The sequence below is a fragment of the Peromyscus eremicus genome, chromosome 1 (assembly GCF_949786415.1).
Source record: "Peromyscus eremicus chromosome 1, PerEre_H2_v1, whole genome shotgun sequence".
Lineage (NCBI taxonomy): Eukaryota > Metazoa > Chordata > Mammalia > Rodentia > Cricetidae > Peromyscus > Peromyscus eremicus.
Genome location: NC_081416.1, coordinates 188,137,194 through 188,152,649, shown reverse-complemented (window position 1 = coordinate 188,152,649; position 15,456 = coordinate 188,137,194). Strand labels below are relative to the sequence as shown.

At 42.6% G+C, this 15,456-nt stretch overlaps 1 pseudogene; it reads right to left on the bottom strand.

Annotated features, from left to right (window-relative positions):
- Positions 1–391: 391 nt before the first annotated feature.
- Positions 392–15,456, bottom strand: part of LOC131903560 (vomeronasal type-2 receptor 116-like) — a 32,667-nt pseudogene continuing 17,602 nt past the window's right edge.

Genomic DNA, 15,456 nt, shown 5'->3' with positions numbered 1-15,456 from the left:
TAAATATTTTTTTTAAAACTTTGAAGATGATGTGTATGACTTTGGAATCTGTTTGTCACCACTGATTTAGTGAAGTAAATCTCTATGAGATTCAAAATTTAATATCAGAACTAAGCCAAGTGGAAAGAGAATACATTTTCATTTTGTAAGCAAATTAGTAGTGCAATAAGAGCAAAGTAATAAATAGTACATATAAATGGAGGAAACCAAAATGCAATGTATATTTCAAAATTTAAAAAATCGCTGATGGGTGTAGAAAAATGAGACTAAAATATTTAGATCAAGAAATAAAAATTCATGCTATCAAGTGCTAAACTGTAACCTATATGTGACTATTCAAATGCTGTAGAACAGAGTTCAGGATTTCTATTTAATTTCAGAAACATGTGAGCTAGGTTTCAAAGGAATTACTCTTCCTAGAATGTGTTTTGTCCTTGATATGATGAAGTAAGTTTCTTTCTGGCCTTAACAACACAATGTAGCACTTAGGGGCAAAGATGAGGCCCAGGACCCCTGCACTGGAAGCCAAGATAGAGGAGACTTCCAGAGCCACCATGACCTTCCCCTTGGTGCTGTGGTAGACAGGGAGGAAGGTGACCCAGACACTGCAGAACACCAGCATGCTGAAAGCTAGGAATTTGGCCTCATTGAATGTGTCAGGCAGATTCCTGGACAAGAAAGCCATAAGGTAGCTCGCTAGGGTCAAGAATCCCAGGTATCCAAGGATGCCATGGAAAGCAATAGCTGAGCCCTTGTTACACATGACGATGATGTGTTCGTGTTCAGAGTGAGCATCTGTGTTAACAAATGGAGAAGAGGTTGCCAGCCATATTCCAGAAAGAAGAATTTGGATTGTGGTGCAGAGTGGAATGATGATGTTAGGAGTCCTTGATATCATTAACCTTCTCATCATACTTCCCAGAGCAGTGACCTTGAAGGCCATGACTACAGTTACAGTTTTGGCCAATACAGTAGAAAGAGCCACAGTGAACAGAAGTCCAAATGTGTTCTGCTGAAGGATACAGGTGGCTGTGTCGGGACGGCCAATGAAGAGTAGGGGACACAGAAAACAGAAGGTCAGAGTGATCAGCAAGATGTAACTAAGACCCCGATTATTGGCCTTGACAATGGGAGTATCCCTGTGCTTCATAAAGATCCCAAGGACAAATGCTGTGAGTGAGGAGACACCTAGGGTCATGGAGGTTAGTGCCTTTCCCAAGGGATCATCATAGATCAGAAAGTTCAGCCTTCTGGAGACAATGACTCTTCTCTATGTTTGCATAGTGACTCTCTGGGTAGTTCATACACTGATCCATATCTGGTAGAAATGAATGTGATCAAAAGCACAAGCTTAGGTTGTCCTTTTAACCTCCCCAGGAAATCTCCAGCCACCAGTTCATTGCACTTCTATCTGAACTGTCTCCCTTTGCTTGAGGGACAAATATTTTCTAGATAATTATTCTGAACTCATATATCCATTTTAATTCATAAGTTACACAGCCCTAATGCTTCTTTCTCTGTTACCTGCACATGCACACACACTCAGACACTCACACACACACTCACACCCACATTCACACACACTCACACACACACACACACACACACACACACACACACTCACTCACATACACACACACACATTTGCTTTAAGCAATTTTGTTGGATTGTTTTTGGTGTCCTTAGAGTACTCAATTACATTTCTCAAATGTAGTTTCCCTCTGATACCACTACTTTATAAAATAAATCTGTACCCTTAATAGGACATGTGACTTTGTTATGACTAAGAGAATGTCCTTTGTAAACCTTTTAAAATGTTGTTCTCAAATATGACTTAAATGTATCTACATTCACAAAGTCCACTGTGTTACACAATTTGTTCATTCTTTGAAATGCCCTGTATTTTAACATATGCAAGGATGAAACACTTCAACAGTGAAAATGTTTTCATGCAATGATATCTATTTAATACATTTAGAACTGTTCATATAGTCTCATGTCTTCATGGACAATGTTTGATACTGTGTTCCTGGTAGGTTGTGAATTTACTCTTAAATTCTTATGTATGAATATTGATTTATGTATGCCATATTTTCAATATGTTAATAATATCAATATTTTTGTAATGCTTTTCAATCATTTTTTAATTTTATTTCTGTTGATACATCTTTTAAATAGGTTATCAACTTTATTTTCAATAGAGTCGTTTCTCTTTGTGAATATTATGTTTTTCTTTCTGTTTTCTTCAGCTCTCCCACAGTCCCCATTTCATCCAGTCGTACTTTTACTCTATTTTCATTGATCTCTCCACCATTATATCCTCTCTTCTTTCTTCAGTGTATTAATTTTGCTCTTCCTGTCATTGCTTATACTGAAGGTTTCACAATAGGATGCAATGTCTTGTTTATTAAAGGCATATGATATATAAACTATTCAAATCACTTTATATTAGATTAAACATTTCCTTTTAAAGACATGTTTCACTTACTCAAAAGTATTTGACAACTAATAATGGGTTCAGTTTTAAAGTGTCTAACATTTGTGTATTAATCCATCTTTCATACTACAGATTTTCATAAAAACTAGTTCTTAACATATACATTTAAGATTTATTTGTGGTTGTAGAGATGTTCCTTCATTGGACAAATGCTAAAGTTATTAAACCAAACATACACCCAAAGTGAATATTCAAGTATTCACTGTATCTTTTCAGTCTAAATCTACTCAGATCCTAACATGATCTTTGAAGCACCTAAATATTAATATGAAAATATGACAAATTAAAAAATTACATTTGTAACATCCCTATTATAAAGGTGACTCCGGCAAATATGAGTGTTTTTCCAGATGATAGTTGTGTAATATTATTCAAAAATAAATAAACAGCACCTTTAGTAATAAACTTGTTAAATTATTGTGAATCATTTCTGCTTCTATCTTCCTATTCCACATACATACACAAAAATCAATGCTCCTTCTCATGGGCTCTGGATTTAGTGTCTTTCTTTGTTCTCTGAATTTATTGCACTACCAGGTTTCCCTGTTTTGTTAATACTGCCCTTATATTGATTTTTTTTCCACTTAAATGTCCTAAATTTCTGTAACTATAGGTAGAGGAAACCATGCCAGGCTTATTCACTTCATTTCCTTTAAGCAAACTGCTCATGTGCCATGTTTTGAAATTTCAATCATTTGTCACAAACACTATTCCTCAACTTGGGCATTTCATTGATAGCAATGCTCATATTAATGTTCTAAATTGTCAGCTTGTGGATAGTGCTACTAATGATTATATTACATTCTTCCCACTTTGGAAAACTGTGTCTTGTATCTGAGACTCAATGAAAATTTTCCATAATGATGAACTTCTGTAATGATGAATTAATACATTCAACTTTTAATTAGTGTACAAGTATTTATTGTTATTTTTCTGGTGAACAGAACACTTGGTTATATCCAGTACTGTACTCTGTGAATTTTCTAGCCTTTTATAGACCTTAAGTCTCAACATATGATTAATGGTTTGAAAAAGAATGGCTGCCACAGGCTCACACATTTGAATGTTTGGTCACCAGTTAGTAGAACTATTTGGTAAGGATCAGGAGGTAGTGCCCTGATGGAGTAAGTGGGGTCTTGTTGGAGGATGTGTGTCACTGGGGATGATGGGCTTTGAGGTTTCAAAAGTGTGTGTGTGTCTCTCTCTCACTCTCCATGCCTCCTGCCTCTGGATCATGATGTAAAACTCTCAGCTACTACTACAGTGACGTGCCTGTCTGTTTCTGGCCATGATCACCATGGGCTAAAACTCAAAAAAACTTTAATCTAAAACCCAACAAAATGCTTTTTTTTAATAAGAATTGCTTTGTTGTATTGTTTCTTCACAGCACTAAAAAATTAATATATTGAGTTTACTGCATACTGATCACATAATCTTGATTTTATTGTGTAACATATTGTTTGTTATAGTGGTATAAGAGGTATTGAAGAGGTGTGATAGAGGGGGAAGAAAATAGAGGAGAAAACATGTTCATTAAAGGACTGTAAAAATTTTGTTTTGATAGATGGCAAATACACACACACACACACACACACACACGCACACACAGTCTTTCTCATGTGCTGTGTTTCCAGATTCATGCTGGGCATCATATATTTAGAGATGTAAAAAGTGATCAAAATATGTTTTCAAAATCATGAAGCAATGATGCTGTGTGTTCAAAGTCATTGTGCAGCAAAGCATACTACTATGGTGTGGGAACAGTTTCCTGTTGGCAGCCATGCTTGCAATGGATGAAGAACATAAAGTGCACAATAATTTCTGTGTCAAGACTGTCTTGTTTCAGGGAAAATGTAATGACCTGTAACTTGTGATTAACTAACATGGAAAGAAGAGAATTGTCTATAAAATCACTTAGAGGTGTAAATTTACTTAGATACTGCAGAGGTGGACTAGTAGAAACATCCTTGGCATGAATGATATTTACCAGTCTCATTCATGTGGGCAAGGTGTGCAGTCAAAGCAACAGGCAGCCTTGCCTTCCTGGGTGTCTTCCTGAATCCAGAACCACAGCTCTCACTGCATACAGACTGAGGATTCTGAGAAAAATGAAATAAATGTTAGGAAATGCTCAGGATTATATTGAATCTCTAAACCTAGAGGGCTTTAATATGTAACATTAATTTGGTAATTTAGATATTCGTAAATGAAGATCATTGTGTTGCTAGTACTAGCGTAAGTCATACACAGGGTCATGTGTACAACGGTTGGTCCAGGATTCAGAACCTCTGTGGAAACCAATCTTTGATCATTAGTGTGAGAGATTTTCTAGAAGAGGTTGCTTCAGGTAGGAAAGCCTTCCATAACAGGATGTCCCCAGTTTATTGGCTGTGGTCCTGGCAGGAGTAGAAAGGAGGACGGAATGTGGACAGCAGCAATCAACAGTCTCTGCCTCCTGACTGTGGATGCAGTGTGACCAGCTGCCTCCATCTCCTAAGACATGGCTTTCAGAGGGAAATGGAATACACCCACAAATTGTAAGCCAAGGAAAATCCACCTACATGGCTTTGGTAGGTAACATTTTAAAACAAAAACAAAAAATATTCCACAAATTCTCATCATACTTTTTTTTTGTCTTTTCAGAGTCCTAAAAGGAAAAGACCAACTTTTCCAAAATTCATGGACCTAAAATTTTGAAGCTGGGATTAAAAAAATCTGTCTTCTGTCAGATGATCTGTTACAGTGATAGAAACCATATTGTATTAATTAGAGTTTCTGTTACTACAAAACACAATGACAAAAATAAACTTGAGGATGAAAGGATTTAATTCACCTTATAGCTTACAGTCCATTAACCAGGGAATTCAGGGCAGAAACTCAAGGCAGGAATATGGATGTAAGAACTAATTCAGAAACCATAGAGTAGTACTTTTTTTGTTTTGTTTTTTTTTGAGACAGAGTTTCTTTGTGTAGCTTTGGATCCTTTCCTGGAACTCACTCTGTAGCCCAAGCTGGCCTCCAGCTCAAAGACATCCACCTGGCTCTGCCTCCCAAGTGCTGGGATTAAAGGCCTGTGCCACCACTTCCCGTCTTATTTATTTATTTATTTATTGGTTTGTTTTTGGAGTAATATTTCTTACATGCTTCTTATGGCATGTTTAGTCTGATTCTTATCACCCAGGAGCACCTAACCAGAGTTGGCACCATCCACAGTGAGCGAGGCCTCCTTATATCAATCAATATTTTAAAAAAGGCACCACAGGATTGCTCATAGGCAATCTTTGTGAAAGCATTGTCTAATTGGGTTCCTTTTTTCCAAATGACTCGATATAATGTTGAGTTGACATAAAATTAGCCAAAACAGTATACTAAAATAAATATTGTACTTATGAAATAAACAGGCATAACAACAACATGTGCATCCAGCAGAATTATATGGTAAAACTGTACATTTTATTAGTGGTCATTATGTGTAATGCACACATCTTAACGGAGCAAGGAAGATTCATGAACTGAGAAACATACTTTGTTACTTACATAGAGGTCAAGGCATGAGATAAGATCCATCCCACCTCTGTAAATCCGGTGGGCCATTGTATCATGTGCTCAGATAAAGACAACTGTTGACACTGGGGAAGATTTGGAGAAAATGTTCCTATTTTCACACTTAGCCCAAGACCTTTTGGGAAATTCCCAAAACTGAGAATGTCATAGTCTACATCTAGTTTCCTCTTCCAGTCCAGAACCATATGGTCAGCAGCAGGATTGGTATACTGGATATTCCTACGAAAAGGTTGAAGCTGAAAGAGATATATGATGCTATGCTATGGGAAACAGGTCCCAGGTAGGTGCAACAGAGCCAGAATTAGTTATAGTCTCACACTGACATTGTTTTCTGATGTTAATAGAAACTTTAACATGGGTATTAATGATGTTGAGCAAATGATGTCCTTGGAGAATAGAAACATTATTATTTTTCTAAAATGTCAATAAGTTTTAGGAGGAAATGTAGAACTAAGCACATAAGAAAAGTACACTCGCCCCCGACCCCATCCCTGGGCACCAGCCACTCCGGGGAAGACCTGCCCAACTTGGGCCCAGGTTCTGGACCCCGGGCAGGTGCCCTTCTACCCCAACCGGGAAGGATCCCCTTCTCCAAGACCCCTGGCAGACCCTGAAGTCTCCACGCCCTGACCCACGCCCATCTGCCTGAGCCCCAAGCCTCTTCCTGAGACTTAGAGGCCAGCCCCCAGCTCCCATCTTCCCCCGGACTTCCCTTCTGAAGCACAGGTGAGTGCCCTAGCTTGCCCCCGATCCCATCCCTGGGCACCAGCCACTCCGGGGAAGACCTGCCCAACTTGGGCCCAGGTTCTGCTCCCCGGGCAGGTGCCCTTCTAGCCCCACTGGGAAGGATCCCCCTCTCCAAGACCCCTGGCAGACCCTGCAGTCTCCACGCCCTGCCCCCACGCCCATCCGCCTGAGCCCGAAGCCTCTGCCTGAGACTTAGAGGCCGGCCCCCAGCTCCCATCTTGCCCAGGACTTCCCTTCTGAAGCACAGGTGAGTGCCCTAGCTTGCCCCCTACCCCATCCCTGGGCACCAGCCACTCCGGGGAAGACCTGCCCAACTTGGGCCCAGGTTCTGGACCCCGGGCAGGTGCCCTTCTACCCCAACCGGGAAGGATCCCCTTCTCCAAGACCCCTGGCAGACCCTGCAGTCTCCACGCCCTGCCCCCACGCCCATCTGCCTGAGCCCCAAGCCTCTTCCTGAGACTTAGAGGCCGGCCCCCAGCTCCCATCTTGCCCAGGACTTCCCTTCTGAAGCACAGGTGAGTGCCCTAGCTTGCCCCCGACCCCATCCCTGGGCACCAGCCACTCCGGGGAAGACCTGCCCAACTTGGGCCCAGGTTCTGGACCCCGGGCAGGTGCCCTTCTACCCCAACCGGGAAGGATCCCCTTCTCCAAGACCCTTGGCAGACCCTGCAGTCTCCATGCCCTGCCCCCACGCCCATCTGCCTGAGCCCCAAGCCTCTTCCTGAGACTTAGAGGCCGGCCCCCAGCTCCCATCTTGCCCAGGACTTCCCTTCTGAAGCACAGGTGAGTGCCCTAGCTTGCCCCCGACCCCATCCCTGGGCACCAGCCACTCCGGGGAAGACCTGCCCAACTTGGGCCCAGGTTCTGGACCCCGGGCAGGTGCCCTTCTACCCCAACCGGGAAGGATCCCCTTCTCCAAGACCCCTGGCAGACCCTGCAGTCTCCACGCCCTGCCCCCACGCCCATCTGCCTGAGCCCCAAGCCTCTTCCTGAGACTTAGAGGCCAGCCCCCAGCTCCCATCTTGCCCAGGACTTCCCTTCTGAAGCACAGGTGAGTGCCCTAGCTTGCCCCCGACCCCATCCCTGGGCACCAGCCACTCCGGGGAAGACCTGCCCAACTTGGGCCCAGGTTCTGGACCCCGGGCAGGTGCCCTTCTACCCCAACCGGGAAGGATCCCCTTCTCCAAGACCCTTGGCAGACCCTGCAGTCTCCATGCCCTGCCCCCACGCCCATCTGCCTGAGCCCCAAGCCTCTTCCTGAGACTTAGAGGCCGGCCCCCAGCTCCCATCTTGCCCAGGACTTCCCTTCTGAAGCACAGGTGAGTGCCCTAGCTTGCCCCCGACCCCATCCCTGGGCACCAGCCACTCCGGGGAAGACCTGCCCAACTTGGGCCCAGGTTCTGGACCCCGGGCAGGTGCCCTTCTACCCCAACCGGGAAGGATCCCCTTCTCCAAGACCCCTGGCAGACCCTGAAGTCTCCACGCCCTGCCCCCACGCCCATCTGCCTGAGCCCCAAGCCTCTTCCTGAGACTTAGAGGCCAGCCCCCAGCTCCCATCTTCCCCCGGACTTCCCTTCTGAAGCACAGGTGAGTGCCCTAGCTTGCCCCCGACCCCATCCCTGGGCACCAGCCACTCCGGGGAAGACCTGCCCAACTTGGGCCCAGGTTCTGCTCCCCGGGCAGGTGCCCTTCTAGCCCCACTGGGAAGGATCCCCCTCTCCAAGACCCCTGGCAGACCCTGCAGTCTCCACGCCCTGCCCCCACGCCCATCCGCCTGAGCCCGAAGCCTCTGCCTGAGACTTAGAGGCCAGGCCCCCCAGCTCCCATCTTGCCCAGGACTTCCCTTCTGAAGCACAGGTGAGTGCCCTAGCTTGCCCCCTACCCCATCCCTGGGCACCAGCCACTCCGGGGAAGACCTGCCCAACTTGGCCCCAGGTTCTGGTCCCCGGGCAGGTGCCCTTCTAGCCCCACCGGGAAGGATCTCCTTCTCCAAGACCCCTGGCAGACCCTGCAGTCTCCACGCCCTGCCCCCACGCCCATCTGCCTGAGCCCCAAGCCTCTTCTTGAGACTTAGAGGCTGGCCCCCAGCTCCCATCTTGCCGTGGATTTCCCATCTGGAGGAGAGAGAGAGAGAGAGAGAGAGAGAGAGAGAGAGAGAGAGAGAAGAGCACCCATCCTCCCCCGGACTTCCCTTCTGAACAAGAGCTTCCATCCTGCCCCGGACTTCCAATTTGGACAAGAGAGCTCCCATCTGGACAAGAGAGAGAGACTTCCTGAATCTGTCAGCTCTGAACCAAGTGTGCGGATAAGGCCAGGAACGAACCACAAGGAGATGGGCAGACGTCAAGGCAGAAACACATACAACAAAATGAATAGTAATACACCATCACCAGGCCCTAGCCCTCCTCCAACACCTAGACCTGAACATCAGAAATTGGAAGAAGCAGAAGAAAATAGCCTTATGAATGTCATCATGAAGAAGCTAGAGGCTCGTGTAGAGGAAAAGACAAAAAAATGTGAAGAACGCTGTAAACAACTAGAGGAAAGGGCAAACAAATTAGAAGAAATCAATAAAGTCCTGGAAGAGAACAATAAAATACTGAAAGAAAATCAAGAAAAATCAATGAAACAAATGAAGGAAACAGTCCAAGACCTGAAAAAGGAAATAGAAAAAATGAAGAAGACACAAACAGAGGGAATGCTGGAAATAGAAAATCTGAGAAAACGATTGGGAACTTCAGATGCAAGTATAATCAACAGAATGCAAGAGATGGAAGAGAGGATCTCTAGCGTTGAAGATACAATAGAAGAAATAGATTCATCAGTCAAAGAAAACACTAAAGTCAACAAAGTCATGAACCAAAATGTCCAAGAAATTTGGGACACCATGAAAAGACCAAACCTACGAATAATAGGGGTAGAAGAAGGAGAAGAATACCAACTCAAGGGCACAGAAAATATATTCAACAAGATCATAGAAGAAAACTTTCCCAACTTAAAGAAGGAAATGCCTATGAAGATACAGGAAGCCTATAGAACACCAAACAGACTAGACCCCCAAAAAAAGTCTCCTCGCCACATAATAATTAAACAATTAAACGTACAGAATAAAGAAAGAATATTAAGAGCAGCAAAGGAAAAAGGCCAAGTGACATATAAAGGCAAACCTATCAGAATAACACCCGATTTCTCAATGGAGACTTTGAAAGCCAGAAGGTCCTGGACAGATGTAATGCAGACATTAAGAGACCATGGATGTCAGCCTAGACTAATATACCCAGCAAAACTTTCAATCGTCATAGATGGAGTGAACAAGACATTCCATGACAAAGCCAGATTTAAACAATATTTATCCACAAACCCAGCCCTACAGAAAGCACTAGAAGGAAAATTCCAACCTAAGGAAGTCAGATACAACCTCGAAAACACAGGCAATAGATAAAGCCACAGCAGTAGACCCCAACGAAGAAAAGTACACACACATCACCACCAAAAAATAACAGGAATGAACAATCACTGGACATTAATATCCCTCAATATCAATGGACTTAATTCACCTATAAAAAGACATAGGCTTACAGAATGGATACGAAAGCAGGACCCATCTTTCTGCTGCATACAAGAAACACATCTCAAATTCAAAGATAGACACTACCTAAAAATAAAAGGCTGGGAAAAGACTTTCCAATCAAACGGTCTTAAGAAACAAGCGGGTGTAGCCATCCTGATATCCAGCAAAATAGACTTCAAACTAAAATCAATCAAAAGAGATCAAGAAGGGCATTACATACTCATCACAGGAAAGATCCACCAAGATGAAGTCTCAATTCTGAACATTTATGCCCCAAACACAAGGGCACCCACATATGTAAAAGAAACATTATTAAAGCTTAAATCACATATAAAACCCCACACATTAATAGTGGGAGACCTCAACACCCCACTTTCACCACTGGACAGATCCCCCAAATCGAAACTTAACAGAGAAATAAAGGACTTAATTGATGTCATGACTCAAATGGACTTAATCGACATCTACAGAACATTCCATCCTAACAAAAAAGAATATACCTTCTTCTCAGCACCCCATGGAACCTTCTCTAAAATTGACCACATACTTGGTCACAAAGCAAATCTAAACAGATACAAAACAATTAGAATAACCTCCTGTGTTCTATCAGACCACCATGGTCTAAAGTTGGATTTCAACAACAACAAAAACTACAGAAAACCTACAATCTCATGGAAACTGAACAATACCCACCTGAATCACCAATGGGTTAAGGAAGAAATAAAGAAAGAAATTAAAGACTTCCTAGAGATCAACGAAAACGAAGACACCACATATCCAAACCTATGGGACACTATGAAAGCAGTACTAAGAGGGAAATTCATAGCACTAAACGCCCACATAAATAAGCTGGAGAAATCTCACACTAGTGACTTAACAGCACACCTGAAAGTTCTAGAACAGGAAGAAGCAAAGTCTCCCAGGAAAAATAGATGCCAGGAAATTATCAAAGTGAGAGCTGAAATCAATAAAATAGAAACAAAGAGAACAATACAAAAAATTAATGAAACAAAGAGTTGGTTCTTTGAGAAAATCAACAAGATAGACAAGCCCTTATCCAAACTAACCAAAAGACAGAGAGAGAGCATCCAAATCAACAAAATCAGAAATGAAAAGGGGGACATAACAACAGACATTGAGGAAATCCAGAGAATCATCAGGTCATACTTCAAAAACCTCTATTCCACAAAACTGGAAAACCTAAAAGAAATGGATAATTTTCTGGATAGGTACCACATACCTAAATTAAATCAAGACCAGATAAACTATTTAAATAGTCCAATAACCCCTAACGAAATAGAAACAGTCATTAAAAGTCTCCCAACCAAAAAAAGCCCAGGACCAGATGGTTTCAGTGCAGAATTCTACCAGATCTTCAAAGAAGAGTTAATACCAATACTCTCTAAATTGTTCCATACAATAGAAACAGAAGGAACATTACCAAACTCCTTCTATGAGGCTACAATTACCCTGATTCCCAAACCAAACAAGGATACAACAAAGAAAGAGAACTACAGACCGATCTCCCTCATGAACATTGATGCAAAAATACTCAATAAAATACTGGCAAACAGACTCCAAGACCACATCAAAACAATTATCCACCATGATCAAGTAGGATTCATTCCAGGGATGCAAGGATGGTTCAACATACGAAAGTCTGTCAATGTGATACACCATATAAACAAACTCAAAGAAAAAAACCACATGATCATCTCACTAGATGCTGAAAAGGCATTTGACAAAATCCAACACCCCTTCATGATAAAGGTCTTGGAGCAATCAGGAATACAGGGAACATACCTAAACATAATAAAGGCAATTTACAGCAAGCCAACAGCCAACATCAAATTAAATGGAGAGAAACTCAAAGCAATTCCACTAAAATCAGGAACGAGGCAAGGCTGTCCGCTCTCCCCATACTTATTCAATATAGTACTTGAAGTTCTAGCCAGAGCAATAAGACAACATAAGGAGATTAAGGGGATACAAATTGGAAAGGAAGAAGTCAAGCTTTCCCTATTTGCAGATGACATGATAGTATACTTGAGCAACCCCAAAGATTCCACCAAGGAACTGATACAGCTTACAAACACCTTCAGCAACATAGCAGGATACAAGATCAACTCCAAAAAATCAGTAGCCCTCCTATATACAATGGACAAAAAAGCGGAGAAGGAAATCAGAGACACATCACCCTTTACTATAGCCACAAATGACATAAAATACCTTGGGGTAATACTAACCAAGCAAGTGAAGTTCTTAACAAGAACTTTAAGTCCCTGAAAAAAGAAATTGAAGAAGATGTCAGAAAATGGAAAGATCTCCCATGCTCATGGATAGGCAGAACTAACATAGTAAAAATGGCAATCTTACCAAAAGCAATCTACAGATTCAATGCAATCCCCATCAAAATACCAACACAATTCTTCACAGACCTGGAAAGAATAATACTCAACTTCATATGGAAAAACAAAAAACCCAGGATAGCCAAAAGAATCCTGTACAATAAAACAACCTCTGGAGGCATCACGATCCCTGACTTCAAGCTGTACTATAGAGCTACAGTAATAAAAACAGCTTGGTACTGGCATAAAAACCGACATGTGGACCAATGGAATCGAATTGAAGACCCTGATATTAATCCGCACACCTATGAACAAATAATTTTTGACAAAGAAGCCAAAAGTACACAATGGAAAAAAGAAAGCATCTTCAACAAATGGTGCTGGCAAAACTGGATATCAACATGTAGAAGGCTGCAAATAGATCCATATCTATCACCGTGCACAAAACTTAAGTCCAAGTGGATCAAGGACCTCAACATAAATCCAGCTACTCTGAACCTGCTAGAAGAGAAAGTAGGAAGTAGTCTTGAACACATTGGCATAGGAGACCACTTTCTAAATAGAACACCAGTAGCACAGACACTGAGAGAAACAATCAATCAATGGGACCTCTTGAAACTGAGAAGCTTTTGTAGGGCAAAGGATATGGTCAACAAAGCAAAGCGACAGCCTACAGAATGGGAAAAGATCTTCACCAATCCCACATCTGACAGAGGACTGATATCCAGAATATATAAGGAACTCAAGAAATTAGACATCAAAATGCCCAACAGTCCAATTAAGAAATGGGCTATAGAACTAAACAGAGAATTCTCAACAGAGGAAACTCAAATGGCTGAAAGACATTTAAGGAATTGCTCAACATCCCTAATCATCAGGGAAATGCAAATCAAAACAACTCTGAGATACCACCTTACGCCTGTCAGAATGGCTAAGATCAAAAACACTGAAGACACCTTATGCTGGAGAGGATGTGGAGCTAGGGGAACTCTCCTCCACTGCTGGTGGGAATGCAAGCTTGTACAACCACTTTGGAAATCAATATGGCGATTTCTTAGAAAATTGGGAATCCATCTCCCCCAAGATCCAGCTATACCACTCTTGGGCATATACCCAAGGAATGCTCAACCACACCACAAGAGCACTTGTTCAGCTATGTTCATATCAGCGTTGTTTGTAATAGCCAGAACATGGAAACAACCTAGATGCCCTTCAACTGAAGAATGGATAAACAAAATGTGGTACATATACACAATGGAATACTACTCAGCAGAGAAAAACAATGACATCATGAGGTTTGCAGACAAATGGATGGATCTAGAAAAAATCATCCTGAGTGAGGTATCCCAGACTCAGAAAGACAAACATGGTATGTACTCACTCATAACAGGATACTAGATGTGGAACAAGGATGACTGGACTGCTACTCACATCACCAGGCAGGCTACCTGGAAAACAGGACCCCAAGAAAGACACAGGGATCGCCCAACGACAGAGAAATGGAATGAGATCTACATGAACAGCCTGGACAGGAGTGGGGGTAGTGAAGGGCGAGGGTCGAGGGAAAGAGAGCTTGGGTGAGTGGGAGATCCCAGCTGGATCAAAAACAGAGAGGGAGAACAAGGAATAGGAGACCATGGTAAATGAAGACCACATGAGAATAGGAAGAAACAAAGTGCTAGAGAGGCCCACAGAAATCCACAAAGATACCCCCACAACAGACTGCTGGCAATGGTCGAGCGACAATCCGAACTGACCTACTCTGGTGTTGGGATGGCCAAACACCCTAATTGTCGTGCTAGAAACCTCATCCAACTACTGATGGACCTGGAGGCAGAGATCCATGACTAGGCCCCAGGTGGATCTCTGGGAGTCCAATTAGCGAGAATGAGGAGGGTTTATATGAGAGAGAATTGTTGAGACCAAGGTCGGATAAAGCACAGAGACAAATAGCCAAACAAACGGAAACACATGAAATATGAACCAATGGCTGAGGGGTCACCAACTGGATCAGGCCCTCTGAGTGGGTGAGACAGTTGATTGGCCTGATCTGTTTGGGAGGCATCCAGGAAGTGGGACCGGGTCCTGTGCTCATTGCATGAGTTGGCTGTTTGAAACCTGGGGCCTATGCAGGGTCCCTTGGCTCAGCATGGGAGGAGGGGACTGGACCTACCTGGACTGAGTCCACCAGGTTGATCTCAGTCTGTGGGGAAGGCTTTGCCCTGGAGGAGATTGGAATGGGGGGCGGGCTGGGGGGAAGGTGAGGGGGGCGGGAGGGGGGAGAACAAGGGAATCTGTGGCTGATATGTAGAACTGAATTGTATTGCAAAATAAAAATAAAAAAAAAAAATAAAAAAAAAAAAAGAAAAGTACACTCAGATAAATCTTAGTTTCTTTGAATAGATAAACATATGCAAGAACATTTCAAAACTACTCCAATTATTTTTATGTTTAAAGTGTTATTATAGTTGAACACTTACATAATATAAGCATTCTATTGGTTATTAATTACCTATATCTTCTATTTCTAGTGTGAGATGTACAGGGATTTTTTATTTGAACATTTTACCATGTGATGATAGTGAGGCTTCTTAGAATAAACTCAGTATAGATACTAAACAGTTTTCCTCTTTGCTTCAGCCACCAATTCATCACAGATATTGATGGCTGTGTTTTCATTGATCACTGAGGAGTGAACAAGTTCAGTGTTCCCTGTGGAGTTTGACAAT